The following is a 20,603-nucleotide window of genomic DNA, read 5'->3' on the forward strand; positions in this document are numbered from 1 at the left end:
TTCCCAGTTTGTTTCTAGGTTTTGGCGGGCATTTTGTACCAAGCTGGGCATTGATTTGTCTTTTTCTTCTGCATTTCATCCTCAGACAAATGGCCAGACTGAGCGAACTAATCAGACCTTGGAGACCTATTTGAGATGCTTTGTGTCTGCTGATCAGGATGATTGGGTGGCTTTTTTGCCATTGGCCGAGTTTGCCCTTAATAATCGGGCTAGTTCGGCTACTTTGGTTTCGCCTTTTTTTTGTAATTTTGGTTTTCATCCTTGTTTTTCTTCTGGGCAGGTTGAGCCTTCTGACCTTCCTGGTGTGGATTCTGTGGTCGACAGGTTGCAGCAGATTTGGGCTTATGTGGTGGACAATTTGGTGCTGTCTCAGGAGGAGGCTCAACGTTTTGCTAATCGTCGTCGGTGTGTTGGTTCCCGGCTTCAGATTGGGGATCTGGTTTGGTTATCTTCCCGTCATGTTCCTATGAAGGTTTCTTCCCCTAAGTTTAAGCCTCGATTTATTGGTCCTTATAGGATTTCTGAGATTATTAATCCGGTATCCTTTCGTCTGGCGCTTCCGGCCTCATTTGCTATTCATAATGTCTTCCATAAATCTTTGTTGCGGAAATATGTGGAGCCTGTTGTTCCCTCTGTTGATCCTCCGGCCCCTGTATTGGTCGATGGGGAGTTGGAATATGTTGTTGAGAAGATTTTGGATTCTCGTTTTTCGAGGCGGAAGCTTCAGTACCTGGTCAAGTGGAAGGGTTATGGCCAGGAGGATAATTCTTGGGTTTCTGCCTCTGATGTCCATGCCGTTGATTTGGTTCGTGCCTTTCATCAGGCTCATCCTGATCGGCCTGGGGGCTCTGGTGAGGGTTCGGTGACCCCTCCTCAAGGGGGGGGGGGGTACTGTTGTGAATTCAGCTTTTGGGCTCCCTCCGGTGGTTGTAGAGGATAATGCAGTTGTGCCTGGATTGCAGGAGTGGACATGTGTATCTACTAATTGCAGGACTGACTGGGGTATATAGCTTTGCAGGATCCTTTAGTCAGTGCCAGTTGTTCATTGTTCTTGCAGGATTTACTTCCCTGCTGGTCTCTCCAGTTTGCTGTGCTTTTCTGCAAAGATTAGTCCTGGCTTTGTTTCTGCTGTCCACCTGCTGTGGACCTTAATTGTTCTGTGCATGTTCATGTTTTTGCCTTGTCCAGTTTTGTCTGTGAAGGATTTTTTGCAGCCTGACTATTTCTCTGGAGATGCAGATATACCCCCCATGTCTTTAGTCAGATGTGGTGATTCGTATCTTCTCTGGTGGATATTTTCTAGCGTTTTTATACTGACCGCATAGTACTCTGTTCTTTTCTTTCTTTTTAGCTAGTATGGCCTCCTATGCTAAAATCTGATTTCATATCTGTTTATGTTATTTTCCTCTCCTCTCACAGTCAATATTTGTGTGGGGCTATCTATCCTTTGGGGATTTTCTCTGAGGCAAGATAGGTTTCCTGTTTCTGTCTTTAGGGGTAGTTAGATCTTAGGCTGTGCCGAGGGGTCTAGGGAGTGTTAGGTACCCCCCACGGCTACTTCTAGTTGCGCTGCTAGGTTCAGGGTTTGCGGTCAGTACAGGGACCACCTTCTCCAGAGTCCGTCTCATGCTGCTCCTAGACCACCAAATCATAACACTCCCCCACCACCATCATTGCCCATCATCTCCATTATTGCCTCCCCCACCACCATTGCCCATCACCTCCATCATTGCCTATCACCTCCATCATTGCCTCCCATACCATCATCATTGCCCATCACCTCCATCATTGCCTCCCCTGTTGTGAATTCTGTGGCTGAGTTCACTTCTGTGGTCACAAGTGGTATTGCAGTCTCTGGGCTTCCTCTCTCAGGTGTTTTGGTGAGCTCGTTGGCTGCCTTGCTATTTAGCTCCACCTGAGTCTGTCTTCCTTGCTCCTTGTCAATGTTCCAGTGTTGGATCTGAGCTACTGCATCTTTCCTTGGGCCTGCTGCTCTGCTAGATAAGTGCTTCTAGTTTGTTTTCTGTTTTTTCTGTCCAGCTTGTTATTATCTTTTGCTGGAAGCTCTGAGAAGCAAAGGGGTGCACCGCCGTGCTGTTAGTTCGGCACGGTGGGTCTTTTTGCCCCTTTGCGTGGTTTTCGTTTTAGGGTTTTTTGTAGACTGCATAGTTCTCTTTGCTATCCTCGCTCTGTCTAGAATATCGGGCCTCACTTTGCTGAATCTATTTAATTCCTACGTTTGTCTTTTCATCTTGCTAACAGTCATTATATGTGGGGGCTGCCTATTCCTTTGGGGTATTTCTCTGAGGTAAGTCAGGCTTGTATTTCTATCTTCAGGCTAGTCAGCTCCTCAGGCAGTGCCGAGTTGCATAGGTAGTTGATAGGCGCAATCCACTGCTGCTTCCAGTTGTGTGAGGATAGATCAGGTACTGCAGTCTACAGAGATTCCACGTCTCAGAGCTCGTCCTATTGTTTTGGGTTATTGCCAGATCTCTGTATGTGCGCTGATTACTGCACGCTGTGTTGCCTGATTGCCAGCCATAACAGTACAAGGAGCCTTTCAATGATTTCCAATAGAGGGAAAAAAGAAATCCTGACATCATTTTTTTTTCTTAGCTCTGTCTTCAGTCTTTTTTTTCCCCTAGACATTAGAGTGCTTCAGGACACAGCTGTGGACATGGATATTCAGGCTCTGTGCTCCTCAATGGATAATCTCGTTGTAAATGTACAAAAGATTCAAGATACTATTGATCAGAAATCGATGCTAGAACCAAGAATTCCGATTCCTGATTTGTTTTTTGGTGACAGAACTAAGTTCCTGAGCTTCAGAAATAATTATAAGCTATTTTTGGCCTTGAAACCTCATTCTTCTGGTAATCCTATTCAACAGGTTTTGATTATTATTTCTTTTTTGCGCGGCGACCCACAGGACTGGGCGTTTTCTCTTGCACCAGGAGATTCTGCATTGAGTAATGTTGATGCATTTTTCCAGGCGCTGGGATTGCTTTACGATGAGCCTAATTCAGTGGATCAAGCTGAGAAAAATCTGCTGGCTTTATGCCAGGGTCAGGATGATGTAGAAGTATATTGTCAGAAATTTAGAAAATGGTCAGTACTCACTCTGTGGAATGAATCTGCACTAGCGGCTTTGTTCAGAAAGGGTCTCTCTGAAGCTCTTAAGGATGTAATGGTGGGATTTCCTATGCCTGCTGGTTTGAATGAGTCTATGTCCTTGGCCATTCAGATCGGTCGTCGCTTGCGCGAGCGTAAATCTGTGCACCATCTGGCGGTATTGTCTGAGAGTAAGCCTGAGCCTATGCAGTGCGACAGGACTATGACTAAAGTAGAACGGCACGAACACAGACGTCTGAACAGACTGTGTTTCTATTGTGGTGATTCTACTCATGCTATTTCTAATTGTCCTAAACGCACTAGGCGGTTCGATAGCTCTGCCGTTATTGGTACTGTACAGTCCAAATTCCTTTTGTCCATTACCTTAATGTGCTCTTTGTCATCATATTCTGTCATGGCGTTTGTGGATTCAGGCGCTGCCCTGAATCTGATGGATTTGGATTATGCTAAACGTTGTGGATTTTTCTTGGAGCCTTTGCGGTGTCCTATTCCGTTGAGAGGAATTGATGCTACACCTCTGGCCAAGAATAAGCCTCAGTACTGGGCCCAGCTGACCATGTGCATGGCTCCTGCACATCAGGAAGTTATTCGCTTTTTGGTACTGCATAATTTGCATGATGTGGTCGTGTTGGGGTTGCCATGGCTACAAACCCATAATCCAGTATTGGATTGGAACTCTATGTCGGTAACCAGCTGGGGTTGTCAGGGAGTACATGGTGATGTTCCATTTTTGTCTATTTCGTCATCCATTCCTTCTGACATCCCAGAGTTCTTGTCGGACTTTCAGGATGTATTTGAAGAGTCCAAGTCTGATGCCCTTCCTCCGCATAGGAATTGTGATTGTGCTATCGATTTGATTCCTGGTAGTAAATTCCCTAAGGGTCGTTTATTTAATTTGTCCGTACCTGAACACACCGCTATGCGCAGTTATGTGAAGGAGTCCCTGGAGAAGGGACATATTCGCCCATCGTCGTCACCATTGGGAGCAGGGTTCTTTTTTGTAGCCAAGAAGGATGGTTCGCTAAGACCGTGTATTGATTACCGCCTTCTTAATAAGATCACTGTTAAGTTTCAGTATCCCTTGCCATTGATTTCTGACTTGTTTGCTCGGATTAAGGGGGCTAGTTGGTTTACTAAGATTGATCTTCGTGGTGCGTATAATCTGGTGAGAATCAGGCAGGGAGATGAATGGAAAACGGCATTTAATACGCCCGAGGGTCATTTTGAGTATCTGGTGATGCCGTTCGGACTTGCCAATGCTCCATCTGTTTTTCAGTCTTTTATGCATGACATTTTCCGTGAGTATCTGGATAAATTCTTGATTGTTTACTTGGATGACATTTTGATCTTCTCAGATGATTGGGAGTCTCATGTGAAGCAAGTCAGAATGGTTTTCCAGGTACTGCGTGCTAATTCCTTGTTCGTGAAGGGATCAAAGTGTCTCTTCGGTGTGCAGAAAGTTTCATTTTTGGGGTTCATCTTTTCCCCTTCTACTATCGAGATGGATCCGGTTAAGGTTCAGGCCATCCAGGATTGGACTCAGCCGACATCTCTAAAAAGTTTGCAGAAATTCCTGGGCTTTGCTAATTTTTATCGTCGCTTCATCTGTAATTTTTCTAGCATTGCCAGACCATTGACCGATTTGACCAAGAAGGGTGCTGATTTGGTTAATTGGTCTTCTGCTGCCGTGGAAGCTTTTCAGGAGTTGAAGCGTCGTTTTTGCTGTGCCCCTGTGTTGTGTCAACCTGATGTTTCTCTTCCGTTCCAGGTCGAGGTTGATGCTTCTGAGATTGGTGCAGGGGCGGTTTTGTCACAGAGAGGTTCTGGTTGCTCAGTGTTCAAACCATGTGCTTTCTTTTCCAGGAAATTTTCTGCTGCTGAGCGTAATTATGATGTGGGCAACCGAGAGTTGCTGGCCATGAAGTGGGCATTCGAGGAGTGGCGTCATTGGCTTGAGGGTGCTAAGCATCGCGTGGTGGTTTTGACTGATCATAAGAACCTTACTTATCTTGAGTCTGCCAAGCGCTTGAATCCTAGACAGGCCCGTTGGTCGTTATTTTTTGCTCGTTTTGATTTTGTGATTTCATACCTTCCGGGCTCTAAAAATGTGAAGGCGGATGCTCTGTCTAGGAGTTTTGTGCCCGACTCTCCGGGGTTATCTGAGCCGGCGAGTATCCTCAAGGAAGGAGTCATTGTGTCTGCCATCTCCCCTGATTTGCGGAGAGTGTTGCAGAAATTTCAGGCTAATAAACCTGATCGTTGTCCGGCCGAGAAACTGTTCGTCCCTGATAGGTGGACTAGTAAAGTTATCTCTGAACTTCATTGTTCGGTGCTGGCCGGTCATCCAGGAATCTTTGGTACCAGGGAGTTGGTTGCTAGATCCTTCTGGTGGCCATCTCTGTCACGGGATGTGCGTGCTTTTGTGCAGTCCTGTGGAATTTGTGCTAGGGCTAAGCCCTGCTGTTCACGTGCCAGTGGGTTGCTTTTGCCCTTGCCGGTCCCGAAGAGGCCTTGGACACATATTTCGATGGATTTCATTTCTGACCTTCCCGTTTCTCAAAAGATGTCTGTCATTTGGGTGGTCTGTGATCGCTTTTCTAAAATGGTCCATCTGGTGCCCTTGGTTAAATTGCCTTCCTCCTCTGATTTGGTGCCTTTGTTCTTCCAGCATGTGGTTCGTTTACATGGCATTCCTGAGAATATTGTTTCTGACAGAGGTTCCCAGTTTGTCTCGAGGTTCTGGCGAGCCTTTTGTGGTAGGATGGGCATTGACCTATCTTTTTCCTCGGCCTTCCATCCTCAGACTAATGGCCAGACCGAACGAACCAATCAGACCTTGGAAGCATATCTGAGATGTTTTGTTTCCGCTGACCAGGATGATTGGGTGTCATTTTTGCCGTTGGCTGAGTTCGCCCTTAATAATCGGGCCAGCTCGGCTACCTTGGTCTCTCCATTTTTCTGCAATTCTGGGTTCCATCCTCGTTTCTCTTCAGGACAGGTTGAGTCTTCGGACTGTCCTGGTGTGGATTATGTGGTGGACAGGTTGCAGCAGATCTGGACTCAGGTAGTGGACAATTTGACCTTGTCCCAGGAGAAGGCTCAGCTTTTCGCTAATCGCAGACGCCGTGTGGGACCCCGACTTCGTGTTGGGGATCTGGTTTGGTTATCTTCTCGTCATATACCTATGAAGGTTTCCTCTCCTAAATTTAAACCTCGTTTTATTGGTCCGTATAGGATTTCTGAGATTCTCAATCCGGTGTCTTTTCGTCTGACCCTCCCAGACTCCTTTTCCATACATAATGTATTCCATAGGTCGTTGTTGAGGAGATACGTGGCACCTATGGTTCCATCTGTGGAGCCTCCTGCCCCTGTTTTGGTGGAGGGGGAATTGGAGTATATTGTGGAGAAGATTTTGGATTCTCGTGTCTCTAGACGGAAACTCCAGTATCTGGTCAAATGGAAGGGTTATGCTCAGGAAGATAATTCCTGGGTTTTTGCCTCTGATGTCCATGCCCCAGATCTTGTTCGTGCCTTTCATGTGGCTCATCCTGGTCGGCCTGGGGGTTCTGGTGAGGGTTCGGTGACCCCTCCTCAAGGGGGGGGTACTGTTGTGAATTCTGTGGCTGAGTTCACTTCTGTGGTCACAAGTGGTATTGCAGTCTCTGGGCTTCCTCTCTCAGGTGTTTTGGTGAGCTCGTTGGCTGCCTTGCTATTTAGCTCCACCTGAGTCTGTCTTCCTTGCTCCTTGTCAATGTTCCAGTGTTGGATCTGAGCTACTGCATCTTTCCTTGGGCCTGCTGCTCTGCTAGATAAGTGCTTCTAGTTTGTTTTCTGTTTTTTCTGTCCAGCTTGTTATTATCTTTTGCTGGAAGCTCTGAGAAGCAAAGGGGTGCACCGCCGTGCTGTTAGTTCGGCACGGTGGGTCTTTTTGCCCCTTTGCGTGGTTTTCGTTTTAGGGTTTTTTGTAGACTGCATAGTTCTCTTTGCTATCCTCGCTCTGTCTAGAATATCGGGCCTCACTTTGCTGAATCTATTTCATTCCTACGTTTGTCTTTTCATCTTGCTAACAGTCATTATATGTGGGGGCTGCCTATTCCTTTGGGGTATTTCTCTGAGGTAAGTCAGGCTTGTATTTCTATCTTCAGGCTAGTCAGCTCCTCAGGCAGTGCCGAGTTGCATAGGTAGTTGATAGGCGCAATCCACTGCTGCTTCCAGTTGTGTGAGGATAGATCAGGTACTGCAGTCTACAGAGATTCCACGTCTCAGAGCTCGTCCTATTGTTTTGGGTTATTGCCAGATCTCTGTATGTGCGCTGATTACTGCACGCTGTGTTGCCTGATTGCCAGCCATAACAGTACAAGGAGCCTTTCAATGATTTCCAATAGAGGGAAAAAAGAAATCCTGACATCATTTTTTTTTCTTAGCTCTGTCTTCAGTCTTTTTTTTCCCCTAGACATTAGAGTGCTTCAGGACACAGCTGTGGACATGGATATTCAGGCTCTGTGCTCCTCAATGGATAATCTCGTTGTAAATGTACAAAAGATTCAAGATACTATTGATCAGAAATCGATGCTAGAACCAAGAATTCCGATTCCTGATTTGTTTTTTGGTGACAGAACTAAGTTCCTGAGCTTCAGAAATAATTGTAAGCTATTTTTGGCCTTGAAACCTCATTCTTCTGGTAATCCTATTCAACAGGTTTTGATTATTATTTCTTTTTTGCGCGGCGACCCACAGGACTGGGCGTTTTCTCTTGCACCAGGAGATTCTGCATTGAGTAATGTTGATGCATTTTTCCAGGCGCTGGGATTGCTTTACGATGAGCCTAATTCAGTGGATCAAGCTGAGAAAAATCTGCTGGCTTTATGCCAGGGTCAGGATGATGTAGAAGTATATTGTCAGAAATTTAGAAAATGGTCAGTACTCACTCTGTGGAATGAATCTGCACTAGCGGCTTTGTTCAGAAAGGGTCTCTCTGAAGCTCTTAAGGATGTAATGGTGGGATTTCCTATGCCTGCTGGTTTGAATGAGTCTATGTCCTTGGCCATTCAGATCGGTCGTCGCTTGCGCGAGCGTAAATCTGTGCACCATCTGGCGGTATTGTCTGAGAGTAAGCCTGAGCCTATGCAGTGCGACAGGACTATGACTAAAGTAGAACGGCACGAACACAGACGTCTGAACAGACTGTGTTTCTATTGTGGTGATTCTACTCATGCTATTTCTAATTGTCCTAAACGCACTAGGCGGTTCGATAGCTCTGCCGTTATTGGTACTGTACAGTCCAAATTCCTTTTGTCCATTACCTTAATGTGCTCTTTGTCATCATATTCTGTCATGGCGTTTGTGGATTCAGGCGCTGCCCTGAATCTGATGGATTTGGATTATGCTAAACGTTGTGGATTTTTCTTGGAGCCTTTGCGGTGTCCTATTCCGTTGAGAGGAATTGATGCTACACCTCTGGCCAAGAATAAGCCTCAGTACTGGGCCCAGCTGACCATGTGCATGGCTCCTGCACATCAGGAAGTTATTCGCTTTTTGGTACTGCATAATTTGCATGATGTGGTCGTGTTGGGGTTGCCATGGCTACAAACCCATAATCCAGTATTGGATTGGAACTCTATGTCGGTAACCAGCTGGGGTTGTCAGGGAGTACATGGTGATGTTCCATTTTTGTCTATTTCGTCATCCATTCCTTCTGACATCCCAGAGTTCTTGTCGGACTTTCAGGATGTATTTGAAGAGTCCAAGTCTGATGCCCTTCCTCCGCATAGGAATTGTGATTGTGCTATCGATTTGATTCCTGGTAGTAAATTCCCTAAGGGTCGTTTATTTAATTTGTCCGTACCTGAACACACCGCTATGCGCAGTTATGTGAAGGAGTCCCTGGAGAAGGGACATATTCGCCCATCGTCGTCACCATTGGGAGCAGGGTTCTTTTTTGTAGCCAAGAAGGATGGTTCGCTAAGACCGTGTATTGATTACCGCCTTCTTAATAAGATCACTGTTAAGTTTCAGTATCCCTTGCCATTGATTTCTGACTTGTTTGCTCGGATTAAGGGGGCTAGTTGGTTTACTAAGATTGATCTTCGTGGTGCGTATAATCTGGTGAGAATCAGGCAGGGAGATGAATGGAAAACGGCATTTAATACGCCCGAGGGTCATTTTGAGTATCTGGTGATGCCGTTCGGACTTGCCAATGCTCCATCTGTTTTTCAGTCTTTTATGCATGACATTTTCCGTGAGTATCTGGATAAATTCTTGATTGTTTACTTGGATGACATTTTGATCTTCTCAGATGATTGGGAGTCTCATGTGAAGCAAGTCAGAATGGTTTTCCAGGTACTGCGTGCTAATTCCTTGTTCGTGAAGGGATCAAAGTGTCTCTTCGGTGTGCAGAAAGTTTCATTTTTGGGGTTCATCTTTTCCCCTTCTACTATCGAGATGGATCCGGTTAAGGTTCAGGCCATCCAGGATTGGACTCAGCCGACATCTCTAAAAAGTTTGCAGAAATTCCTGGGCTTTGCTAATTTTTATCGTCGCTTCATCTGTAATTTTTCTAGCATTGCCAGACCATTGACCGATTTGACCAAGAAGGGTGCTGATTTGGTTAATTGGTCTTCTGCTGCCGTGGAAGCTTTTCAGGAGTTGAAGCGTCGTTTTTGCTGTGCCCCTGTGTTGTGTCAACCTGATGTTTCTCTTCCGTTCCAGGTCGAGGTTGATGCTTCTGAGATTGGTGCAGGGGCGGTTTTGTCACAGAGAGGTTCTGGTTGCTCAGTGTTCAAACCATGTGCTTTCTTTTCCAGGAAATTTTCTGCTGCTGAGCGTAATTATGATGTGGGCAACCGAGAGTTGCTGGCCATGAAGTGGGCATTCGAGGAGTGGCGTCATTGGCTTGAGGGTGCTAAGCATCGCGTGGTGGTTTTGACTGATCATAAGAACCTTACTTATCTTGAGTCTGACAAGCGCTTGAATCCTAGACAGGCCCGTTGGTCGTTATTTTTTGCTCGTTTTGATTTTGTGATTTCATACCTTCCGGGCTCTAAAAATGTGAAGGCGGATGCTCTGTCTAGGAGTTTTGTGCCCGACTCTCCGGGGTTATCTGAGCCGGCGAGTATCCTCAAGGAAGGAGTCATTGTGTCTGCCATCTCCCCTGATTTGCGGAGAGTGTTGCAGAAATTTCAGGCTAATAAACCTGATCGTTGTCCGGCCGAGAAACTGTTCGTCCCTGATAGGTGGACTAGTAAAGTTATCTCTGAACTTCATTGTTCGGTGCTGGCCGGTCATCCAGGAATCTTTGGTACCAGGGAGTTGGTTGCTAGATCCTTCTGGTGGCCATCTCTGTCACGGGATGTGCGTGCTTTTGTGCAGTCCTGTGGAATTTGTGCTAGGGCTAAGCCCTGCTGTTCACGTGCCAGTGGGTTGCTTTTGCCCTTGCCGGTCCCGAAGAGGCCTTGGACACATATTTCGATGGATTTCATTTCTGACCTTCCCGTTTCTCAAAAGATGTCTGTCATTTGGGTGGTCTGTGATCGCTTTTCTAAAATGGTCCATCTGGTGCCCTTGGTTAAATTGCCTTCCTCCTCTGATTTGGTGCCTTTGTTCTTCCAGCATGTGGTTCGTTTACATGGCATTCCTGAGAATATTGTTTCTGACAGAGGTTCCCAGTTTGTCTCGAGGTTCTGGCGAGCCTTTTGTGGTAGGATGGGCATTGACCTATCTTTTTCCTCGGCCTTCCATCCTCAGACTAATGGCCAGACCGAACGAACCAATCAGACCTTGGAAGCATATCTGAGATGTTTTGTTTCCGCTGACCAGGATGATTGGGTGTCATTTTTGCCGTTGGCTGAGTTCGCCCTTAATAATCGGGCCAGCTCGGCTACCTTGGTCTCTCCATTTTTCTGCAATTCTGGGTTCCATCCTCGTTTCTCTTCAGGACAGGTTGAGTCTTCGGACTGTCCTGGTGTGGATTATGTGGTGGACAGGTTGCAGCAGATCTGGACTCAGGTAGTGGACAATTTGACCTTGTCCCAGGAGAAGGCTCAGCTTTTCGCTAATCGCAGACGCCGTGTGGGACCCCGACTTCGTGTTGGGGATCTGGTTTGGTTATCTTCTCGTCATATACCTATGAAGGTTTCCTCTCCTAAATTTAAACCTCGTTTTATTGGTCCGTATAGGATTTCTGAGATTCTCAATCCGGTGTCTTTTCGTCTGACCCTCCCAGACTCCTTTTCCATACATAATGTATTCCATAGGTCGTTGTTGAGGAGATACGTGGCACCTATGGTTCCATCTGTGGAGCCTCCTGCCCCTGTTTTGGTGGAGGGGGAATTGGAGTATATTGTGGAGAAGATTTTGGATTCTCGTGTCTCTAGACGGAAACTCCAGTATCTGGTCAAATGGAAGGGTTATGCTCAGGAAGATAATTCCTGGGTTTTTGCCTCTGATGTCCATGCCCCAGATCTTGTTCGTGCCTTTCATGTGGCTCATCCTGGTCGGCCTGGGGGTTCTGGTGAGGGTTCGGTGACCCCTCCTCAAGGGGGGGGTACTGTTGTGAATTCTGTGGCTGAGTTCACTTCTGTGGTCACAAGTGGTATTGCAGTCTCTGGGCTTCCTCTCTCAGGTGTTTTGGTGAGCTCGTTGGCTGCCTTGCTATTTAGCTCCACCTGAGTCTGTCTTCCTTGCTCCTTGTCAATGTTCCAGTGTTGGATCTGAGCTACTGCATCTTTCCTTGGGCCTGCTGCTCTGCTAGATGGATTATGTGGTGGACAGGTTGCAGCAGATCTGGACTCAGGTAGTGGACAATTTGACCTTGTCCCAGGAGAAGGCTCAGCTTTTCGCTAATCGCAGACGCCGTGTGGGACCCCGACTTCGTGTTGGGGATCTGGTTTGGTTATCTTCTCGTCATATACCTATGAAGGTTTCCTCTCCTAAATTTAAACCTCGTTTTATTGGTCCGTATAGGATTTCTGAGATTCTCAATCCGGTGTCTTTTCGTCTGACCCTCCCAGACTCCTTTTCCATACATAATGTATTCCATAGGTCGTTGTTGAGGAGATACGTGGCACCTATGGTTCCATCTGTGGAGCCTCCTGCCCCTGTTTTGGTGGAGGGGGAATTGGAGTATATTGTGGAGAAGATTTTGGATTCTCGTGTCTCTAGACGGAAACTCCAGTATCTGGTCAAATGGAAGGGTTATGCTCAGGAAGATAATTCCTGGGTTTTTGCCTCTGATGTCCATGCCCCAGATCTTGTTCGTGCCTTTCATGTGGCTCATCCTGGTCGGCCTGGGGGTTCTGGTGAGGGTTCGGTGACCCCTCCTCAAGGGGGGGGTACTGTTGTGAATTCTGTGGCTGAGTTCACTTCTGTGGTCACAAGTGGTATTGCAGTCTCTGGGCTTCCTCTCTCAGGTGTTTTGGTGAGCTCGTTGGCTGCCTTGCTATTTAGCTCCACCTGAGTCTGTCTTCCTTGCTCCTTGTCAATGTTCCAGTGTTGGATCTGAGCTACTGCATCTTTCCTTGGGCCTGCTGCTCTGCTAGATAAGTGCTTCTAGTTTGTTTTCTGTTTTTTCTGTCCAGCTTGTTATTATCTTTTGCTGGAAGCTCTGAGAAGCAAAGGGGTGCACCGCCGTGCTGTTAGTTCGGCACGGTGGGTCTTTTTGCCCCTTTGCGTGGTTTTCGTTTTAGGGTTTTTTGTAGACTGCATAGTTCTCTTTGCTATCCTCGCTCTGTCTAGAATATCGGGCCTCACTTTGCTGAATCTATTTCATTCCTACGTTTGTCTTTTCATCTTGCTAACAGTCATTATATGTGGGGGCTGCCTATTCCTTTGGGGTATTTCTCTGAGGTAAGTCAGGCTTGTATTTCTATCTTCAGGCTAGTCAGCTCCTCAGGCAGTGCCGAGTTGCATAGGTAGTTGATAGGCGCAATCCACTGCTGCTTCCAGTTGTGTGAGGATAGATCAGGTACTGCAGTCTACAGAGATTCCACGTCTCAGAGCTCGTCCTATTGTTTTGGGTTATTGCCAGATCTCTGTATGTGCGCTGATTACTGCACGCTGTGTTGCCTGATTGCCAGCCATAACACTCCCCACCATCATTGCCCATCACCTCCATCATTCCCTCCCTCCCCATCATTGCCTATCACCTCCATCATTCCCTCCCTCACCATAATTGCCCATCACTTCCATCATTGCCTGCCCATCACCTCTATCCAGAGGCGTAACTACAAAGTTTTGGGCCCCGATGCGAATTCATTTCACACACTATAGTTTTGTTGCAATTTTTTACAGTGCAATATTTAATAAGTATAGGCTCCTATGTTTAATTTCTTAGAAATAACAAATGACAGTACAAAAAATGCGTATAATCTGAAAAATGCAACATGAATTGACATGCTCTTTTTTTGTGAGGATCAGTTTTCTACCAAAAAATACGGATTCTCACAAAAGGTCATGTCTGAATAGCAATTCTGGGAAACTCATTGACTTTGTTGGGAGGTCAGTGCAGTGCATTGCAAAAAAATGATCCGTAAAAAAACGCCTAAGGCTACGTTCACACACAGCATTTTGACTGCATCCTCACAAAGCGCAGTCTTGTGTGTGTGAATGCTGCTATGCTAAGTACTCACCTTCCCCGCACCCCCACGGTGATGTCCAGCGATGTCCCCTCGTCTCGGAGGCTGCAGCATTCTGTGCCTCTAGGTCCCTGCTCAGTCACATAGTGTTGTGCCAGGTCATCTCAAAGGTCCTACAGCCTCCGGACCTGCGAGATCACTGTGGGAGCGCAAGGAAGGTGAGTAAAAGCACATCCAAAAAGCACAAAAAGAATTTAAATGCTCATTCTTTTTACGGATCCGTTCTTGAGCCCACGAACAAATCTGTAAAAAGCACAGTGTGTGATTGCAGAATTGTGAAATGCACTGACTTGGCTGTCACAGCCAACGTCACTGCATGCCACTGCAATAGCGGATCCGTACAAAAATGGACACTGCCACACACACATACACACAATACAACACTGCCACACACAGTACAACACTGCCACACACAGTACAACACTGCCACACACAGTACAACACTGCAACACACACAGTACAACACTGCAACACACACAGTACAACACTGCCACACACACAGTACAACACTGCCACACACACAGTACAACACTGCCACACACACATACACACACAGTACAACACTGCCACACACAGTACAACACTGCAACACACACAGTACAACACTGCAACACACACAGTACAACACTGCCACACACACAGTACAACACTGCCACACACACAGTACAACACTGCCACACACACATACACACACACAGTACAACACTGCAACACACACAGTACAACACTGCCACACACACAGTACAACACTGCCACACACACAGTACAACACTGCCACACAGTACAACACTGCAACACACACAGTACAACACTGCCACACACACAGTACAACACTGCCACACACACAGTACAACACTGCCACACACACAGTACAACACTGCCACACACACACACAGTACAACACTGCCACACGCACACACAGAGTACAACACTGCCACACACAGTACAACACTTCCACAAACACACACACAGTACAACACTGCCACACACACACACACACACACAGTACAACACTGCCACACACACAGTACAACACTGCCACACACACACACAGAGTACAACACTGCCACACACTATAAAAGGCTCACTCACACAAGCGTATAACATGGCCGAGTACTATGTGGTATTTTAATGTTACACTATGGGGAATTGTAGATCTGCAACTCTTTTTTCATGCATAATGCAAATTGCTGCCCAAGTCGGATGGCATACACCGACTCATTCAAGCCTATGGGTGCGTGTATAAAATTGATCTGCACTTGGATGACACTGAAGTGCAGTCAGATTTCCGCAGACTGACAAAATGGAGACATTTGCTTTTCCATCTTCTCTGAGAGAAGTGTGATTGGAGTATTTCCATAACTGAGCCGATGCTCTTAGAAGAGACAATATGCACAGGTGTTGCCCCGGCCTAAGAGGAGACAGACTGCTGCGCTAGGACACATCTCCTGATGTGATGAACGGGGCAGGAATCTGGAGTCACTGAAGTCCAGGCTGGATGATTCCACTATCACTGATCTACAGTGACACAGAACATTGGGGCACAGAGGAACATGATGGCTGCCAATGTTTATAAGAGCACTATGGACTGGTGCAAACTATGGGGGCAGTCACTATCGGGTACTATGTATGGTGCCATTTTTTTCTAGTTCACATGGTGCATAGGGGCGTTTGGTATAAGGGGAACTCCTCACTGGCGCACACTAAATGTGAGGCTCTGTAGCTGGTATTACTTACAGGGGGCTCCTCTCTGCCTCGCACCGCACATGCAGGGGGCACCCTTCTTTGCCCCGCCACCACACACGCAGGGGGCGCCCCTCTCTGCCCACGTCTCAATGCCACACAGGGGACGCCTCGCTCTGCTTTGCCACCTCACAGATGGTGTGCCCCTCTCTGCCCACATCTTAGCACCACACAGGGGGCCCCTCTCTGCCCTGCCACCTCAGAGTGAGCGCCCCTCCCTGCCCCACCACCTCACACAGGGGGCCCCTCTCTGCCCCAACACCTCACAGAGGGAGCGCCACTCTCTGCCCCGCCACCTCACACAGGGGGCCCCTCTCTGCCCCAACGCCTCACACAAGGGGCCCCTCTATGCACACGTCTCCAGGATTTATCTCACGACACCAGGGGGGGATGATGAGCCAGCACCCACACACACAGGCACACAGCACAGCTCACCTCCCTGCAGCACACACACACACACACACACACCTCACCTCCCTGCAGCACACACACACAGCACAGCTCACCTCCCTGCAGCAGCACACACACACACACCACACGCACACAGCACAGCTCACCTCCCTGCAGCAGCAGCACACACACACCACAGCACAGCTCACCTCCCTGCAGCAGCCGCTCACCCCAACAGCCTCTTCATTCCAGGAAGCTTTCTGACGGAGACAGCAGCACGCAGGATGATGACGTCATCCAGCTGGGCTGCCTCAGACAGGAAGCAGGACGCTGGAAGCCAGTGAGCTGCTCTGTGTGAGTCTGTGTGCCTGCGTGTGTTTATGTGTGCAGTGTGTGTGTTACTTTGTGAGTGTGTGTGTGGTGGGGCTTTACATGCGGGCAGTGTTAGCAGCACCCTGCGGCTAATGCTGCCTGCTATTAAAGAGAAATGGAATTCACTCCTCCACGCCCATAGGGGCGTGGGGAAGGGTGAATATTCATTCTGCTTTAGCAGCGGGGACACATCCTGTCCCTGGCTGCTGCTACTGGCACAGGGCGGGCCCCCTTGACCCAGGGGCCCTATAGCCACTGGCAAGAGGCCCCTGGAGCAGTGGGGGCCCTAGGCAGCTGCTGGTCAGTATGCCAGCAGGTGTCAGTGCCAGGGCCCACCGGAGAATCCTCCGGTTCTCCGGTGGGCCAGTCCGAGCCTGATTGCTTTAATTATTCAGACCAGCCAGAATGTAAAGGTACCGTTACACTAAACGATTTACCAACGATCACGACCAGCGAAACGACCTGGCCGTGATCATTGGTAAGTCGTTGTGTGGTCGCTGGGGAGCTGTCACACAGACAGCTCTCTCCAGCGACCAATGATCCGGGGAAAGACTTCGGCATCGTTGAAACTGTCTTCAACGATGCCGAAGTCCCCAGGTAACCAGGGTAAACATCGGGTTACTAAGCGCAGGGCCGCGCTTAGTAACCCGATATTTACCCTGGTTACCATTGTAAAAGTAAAAAAAAAACCACTACATACTTACATTCTGATGTCTGTCATGTCCCCCGCCGTCAGCTTCCCTGCACTGTGTAAGCGCCGGCCGTAAAGCAGAGCGGTGACGTCAATGCTGTGCTCTGCTTTACGGCCGGCCGGCGCTGACACAGTGCAGGGAAGCTGACGCCGGGGGACGTGACAGACATCAGAATGTAAGTATGTAGTTTTTTTTTTTTTTTTACTTTTACAATGGTAACCAGGGTAAATATCGGGTTACTAAGCGCGGCCCTGCACTTGGTAACCCGATGTTTACCCTGGTTACAGGTGAACACATCGCTAGATCGGCGTCACACATGCCGATCTAGCGATGACAGCGGGGTGATCAGCGACCAAAAAAAGGTCCTGATCAATCCCCACGACCAACGATCTCCCAGCAGGGGCCTGATCGTTGGTCGCTGTCACACATAAAGATATTGTTAGCGGGATCGTTGCTACGTCACAAAAAAGCATGATGTTGCAACAATATCGTTAACGAAATCGTTATGTGTGAAGGTACCTTAAGGATCAGGTGTTCATGTAAAGCTGCATGAACCAGTTAACTGCCTAATTATGTAGCAGTAAAGACACAGAGGGCTATTAACTGCATAAAGTGTATGAGAACATGATGCGAGGAACCTGATTATGTTTTTTTTTTAATGGCCCATACAGGGATAGTTAGGTTAATGCGTTGAGGCGGTAGGCCAATCTGAACAGATGAGTTTTTAGGACACGCTTAAAACTGTGGGGATTGGGGATTAATCGTATTAACCTGGGTAGTGCATTCCAAAGAATCGGCGCAGCACGTGTAAAGTCTTGGAGAAGGGAGTGGGAGGTTCTGATTATTGAGGATGCTAACCTGAGGTCATTAGCGGAGCGGAGGGCACGGGTAGGGTGCTAGACTGAGACCAGAGAGGAGATGTAGGGTGGTGCTGAGCCATGGAGTGCTTTGTGGATGAGGGTAGTAGTTTTGTGCTGGATTCTTGAGTGGATGGGTAACCAGTGTAATGACTGGCACAAGGTAGAGGCATCGGTGTAGCGGTTGGTGAGGAATATGATCCTGGCTGCAGCATTCAGAACAGATTAGAGTGGGAAGAGTTTGGTAAGAGGGAGGCCGGTTAGTGGAGAGTTACAATAGTCCAGACGAGAATGAATGAGTGAAACAGTGAAAGTTTTGCAGAGTCGAAAGTAAGAAAAGGGCGAATTCTAAAAATGTTTTTGAGATGCAGATAAGAAGAGCGAGCCTGTGATCGGATGTGGGGGGTGAATGAAAGCTCAGAATAAAGTATGATTCCAAGGCAGCGGGCATGTTGCTTTGGAGTAATGGTGGAACCGCACATGGAGATGGCAAGTAGCTGTGACCAGCAGTAAAACGTTTATCACAGAGTACTACTCTCATCAGCCTACGCCTGATGTCACTGAAACCAGAAAGTGAAGGCGCCACTATGGGAGGATTAATCAGCTAGCACCTGTGCTATAAATAAATGAAAAAAAAATGATGTGGGGTCTGTTCTATTTTTGATAACCGGCACAGGCAAAACTGACAGCTGCGGGCTGCAACTATCAGCTGTCAGCTTTATCATGGCTGGCTATCAAGAAAAAATGGGTCCCCATGCCATTTTTTAAAATTATTTAAATAAATATTTTTAAAAAATGATAAAGGGTCCCCCCCATCTTTGACAGGCAAGCTAAAGCAAACAGCTGGGGGTTGGTATTCTCAGGCTGGTAAGGAGCCATAGAAAATACTAAACGACTATGATACTCACCTTACACCTAATCCACTAATCCCCTTGTCACCTGTAAAAAAAGAAAAATAATAAACAACCATATCCCTCACCTGTCCAATAAGAACATTATCCATACTGTCCCACAACGATCTGGATGATTTGGATAGCAGTCACATCAATTATTTGAACTCCATCCCTGCCAGCTGGATCACGTTGACAGGAGCATAACTAGTCTTGCTGTGTCTAACGCTGAGCTGCCATGAGAAAGTTCACCGGAGTTCAAACCTGATGAACTCCTTAGTTCACAGGATCCAGGAGTTCCAGCAACTGGAAACTTCAGTAACCGTAAAATGTCCCTCAAAGTTTGCTATGTGGTTTCTGGGCATCGCAGCTGCCGGGACACCTAAGGCTGTGCACCTTAGTAACCTAAAAGGCGGGGTACGCAAAGTTACTGTGGTTCATCTGTTTTGAACTCCGGTAATTTTTCTCATGGCAGCTCAGTGTTAGACATTGCAGGAGCGATTCCTGATGTGACCGCTATCCATATAATGCATATCGTCGTTGGACAGTATGGATTATCTTCACGTCAGACCAGTGAGATATGTTTGTTCATTATTTTTCTTTTTTACAGGGGCAATGGGCAAAAATGGGGGGTACTCTACAGTATGTTGCTGTTCTTAAATGATTTATTTAAATACTTTAAAAAAAAAAACTGCGTCGGAACCCCTCTGTTCTTTATAACCAGCCGTGAAAAATCTGACAGCTGGGGGATGCACCCCGCAATTGTCATTTTTGCCTTTCCTTGTCATTTTTAATTTATTTATAGCACAGGTGCTGATGATGAATACTCCCGTCAGTGGCACCTGTACTCAGCAACGGTAGGCATAGACTGATGAGAGCAGTACTCTCTCATCAGCTGACACCTATGCCCAGAGGTAAAAATTTTATCGCTGGTCACAGCTGCTTACTCACATTGTCATCTGATAACATGGGAACCTCAGCTCTGTGACCATCAGTAATGATCTTACCGCTGATCAAAGCCGCCGGTGTTTCTCGCACTGTCATGCAGCTAAGAGTGTCGGAAACACCCAATGTTCGGAGTGCCAAACCCAAACAGTAACATTTCCTTGTGAAATCTGTTTTCAGGGTCTGTGCCCGAATACTAGTTGTTCATTACGGACTCTGAACTTAAGTCTTCAGGTTCACCCATCGCTATCTGTGAGTAACAGCATTATTGTTACATCAGAAATTAGTCATATTTTTCTCTATACTCCTTTTCTGAAACTTCTTTTTCTAAATGTAGATTCTAAAGTTCTCCAGAGTTAGGATATGTCAACCCTCTCCATCCCTCTGGGTTGAAGCTCAGCACTGCAGTCAGTTGTCCCTGATCTCCCCTTCTGAATAGTAGTTACTGAATTAGCTAACTCTGTATAACATTATCTCCATTCCCCTCATAGAAATCATTGTGATTTCTGCAGACCTCAGTGTAGGAATTTCAGCTTTGTCAGGTTCCAGCACACCATACCTGTAGAAGTAAATTAAGCATCAGGTCTAAACATCTAGTGGTCTACTTGTGGATCCAGTAGATTTCAAACTCAACCTTCCCCTTTTGATGCCAAACTTAGCTTTTTATTCACAACTCATTACTCCTTCCAGACATAATGCACTGGTGTCACCTAATACATCTTCCCTCTTTAGGATCAGTTGCTTTCATCATGGGGAGCAATGGGAAAACAGGAGATAAGGAACCTGAACCCCTGAACTGCCCCTCAGGCTAGGGGAGCTCTGTCTTTCCTTAACTCAGGGGTACCCATGATGGTAGGGAGGCCTGCATCACCGACCTGTCCCTATCTCCTGTCCAGCCCTGAGCTAAACCCCCAACCCCCACCTCAGGAGGTGAGGCGTAAAGAAAAACAC

At 47.2% G+C, this 20,603-nt stretch overlaps 1 protein-coding gene across 1 annotated transcript in view; it reads right to left on the bottom strand.

Annotated features, from left to right (window-relative positions):
- Nucleotides 1-20,603, bottom strand: part of LOC138667662 (membrane-spanning 4-domains subfamily A member 4A-like) — a 149,974-nt gene that overhangs the window by 109,056 nt on the left and 20,315 nt on the right. The window lies entirely within an intron of this gene.

This window comes from Ranitomeya imitator, chromosome 2, assembly GCF_032444005.1.
Source record: "Ranitomeya imitator isolate aRanImi1 chromosome 2, aRanImi1.pri, whole genome shotgun sequence".
Lineage (NCBI taxonomy): Eukaryota > Metazoa > Chordata > Amphibia > Anura > Dendrobatidae > Ranitomeya > Ranitomeya imitator.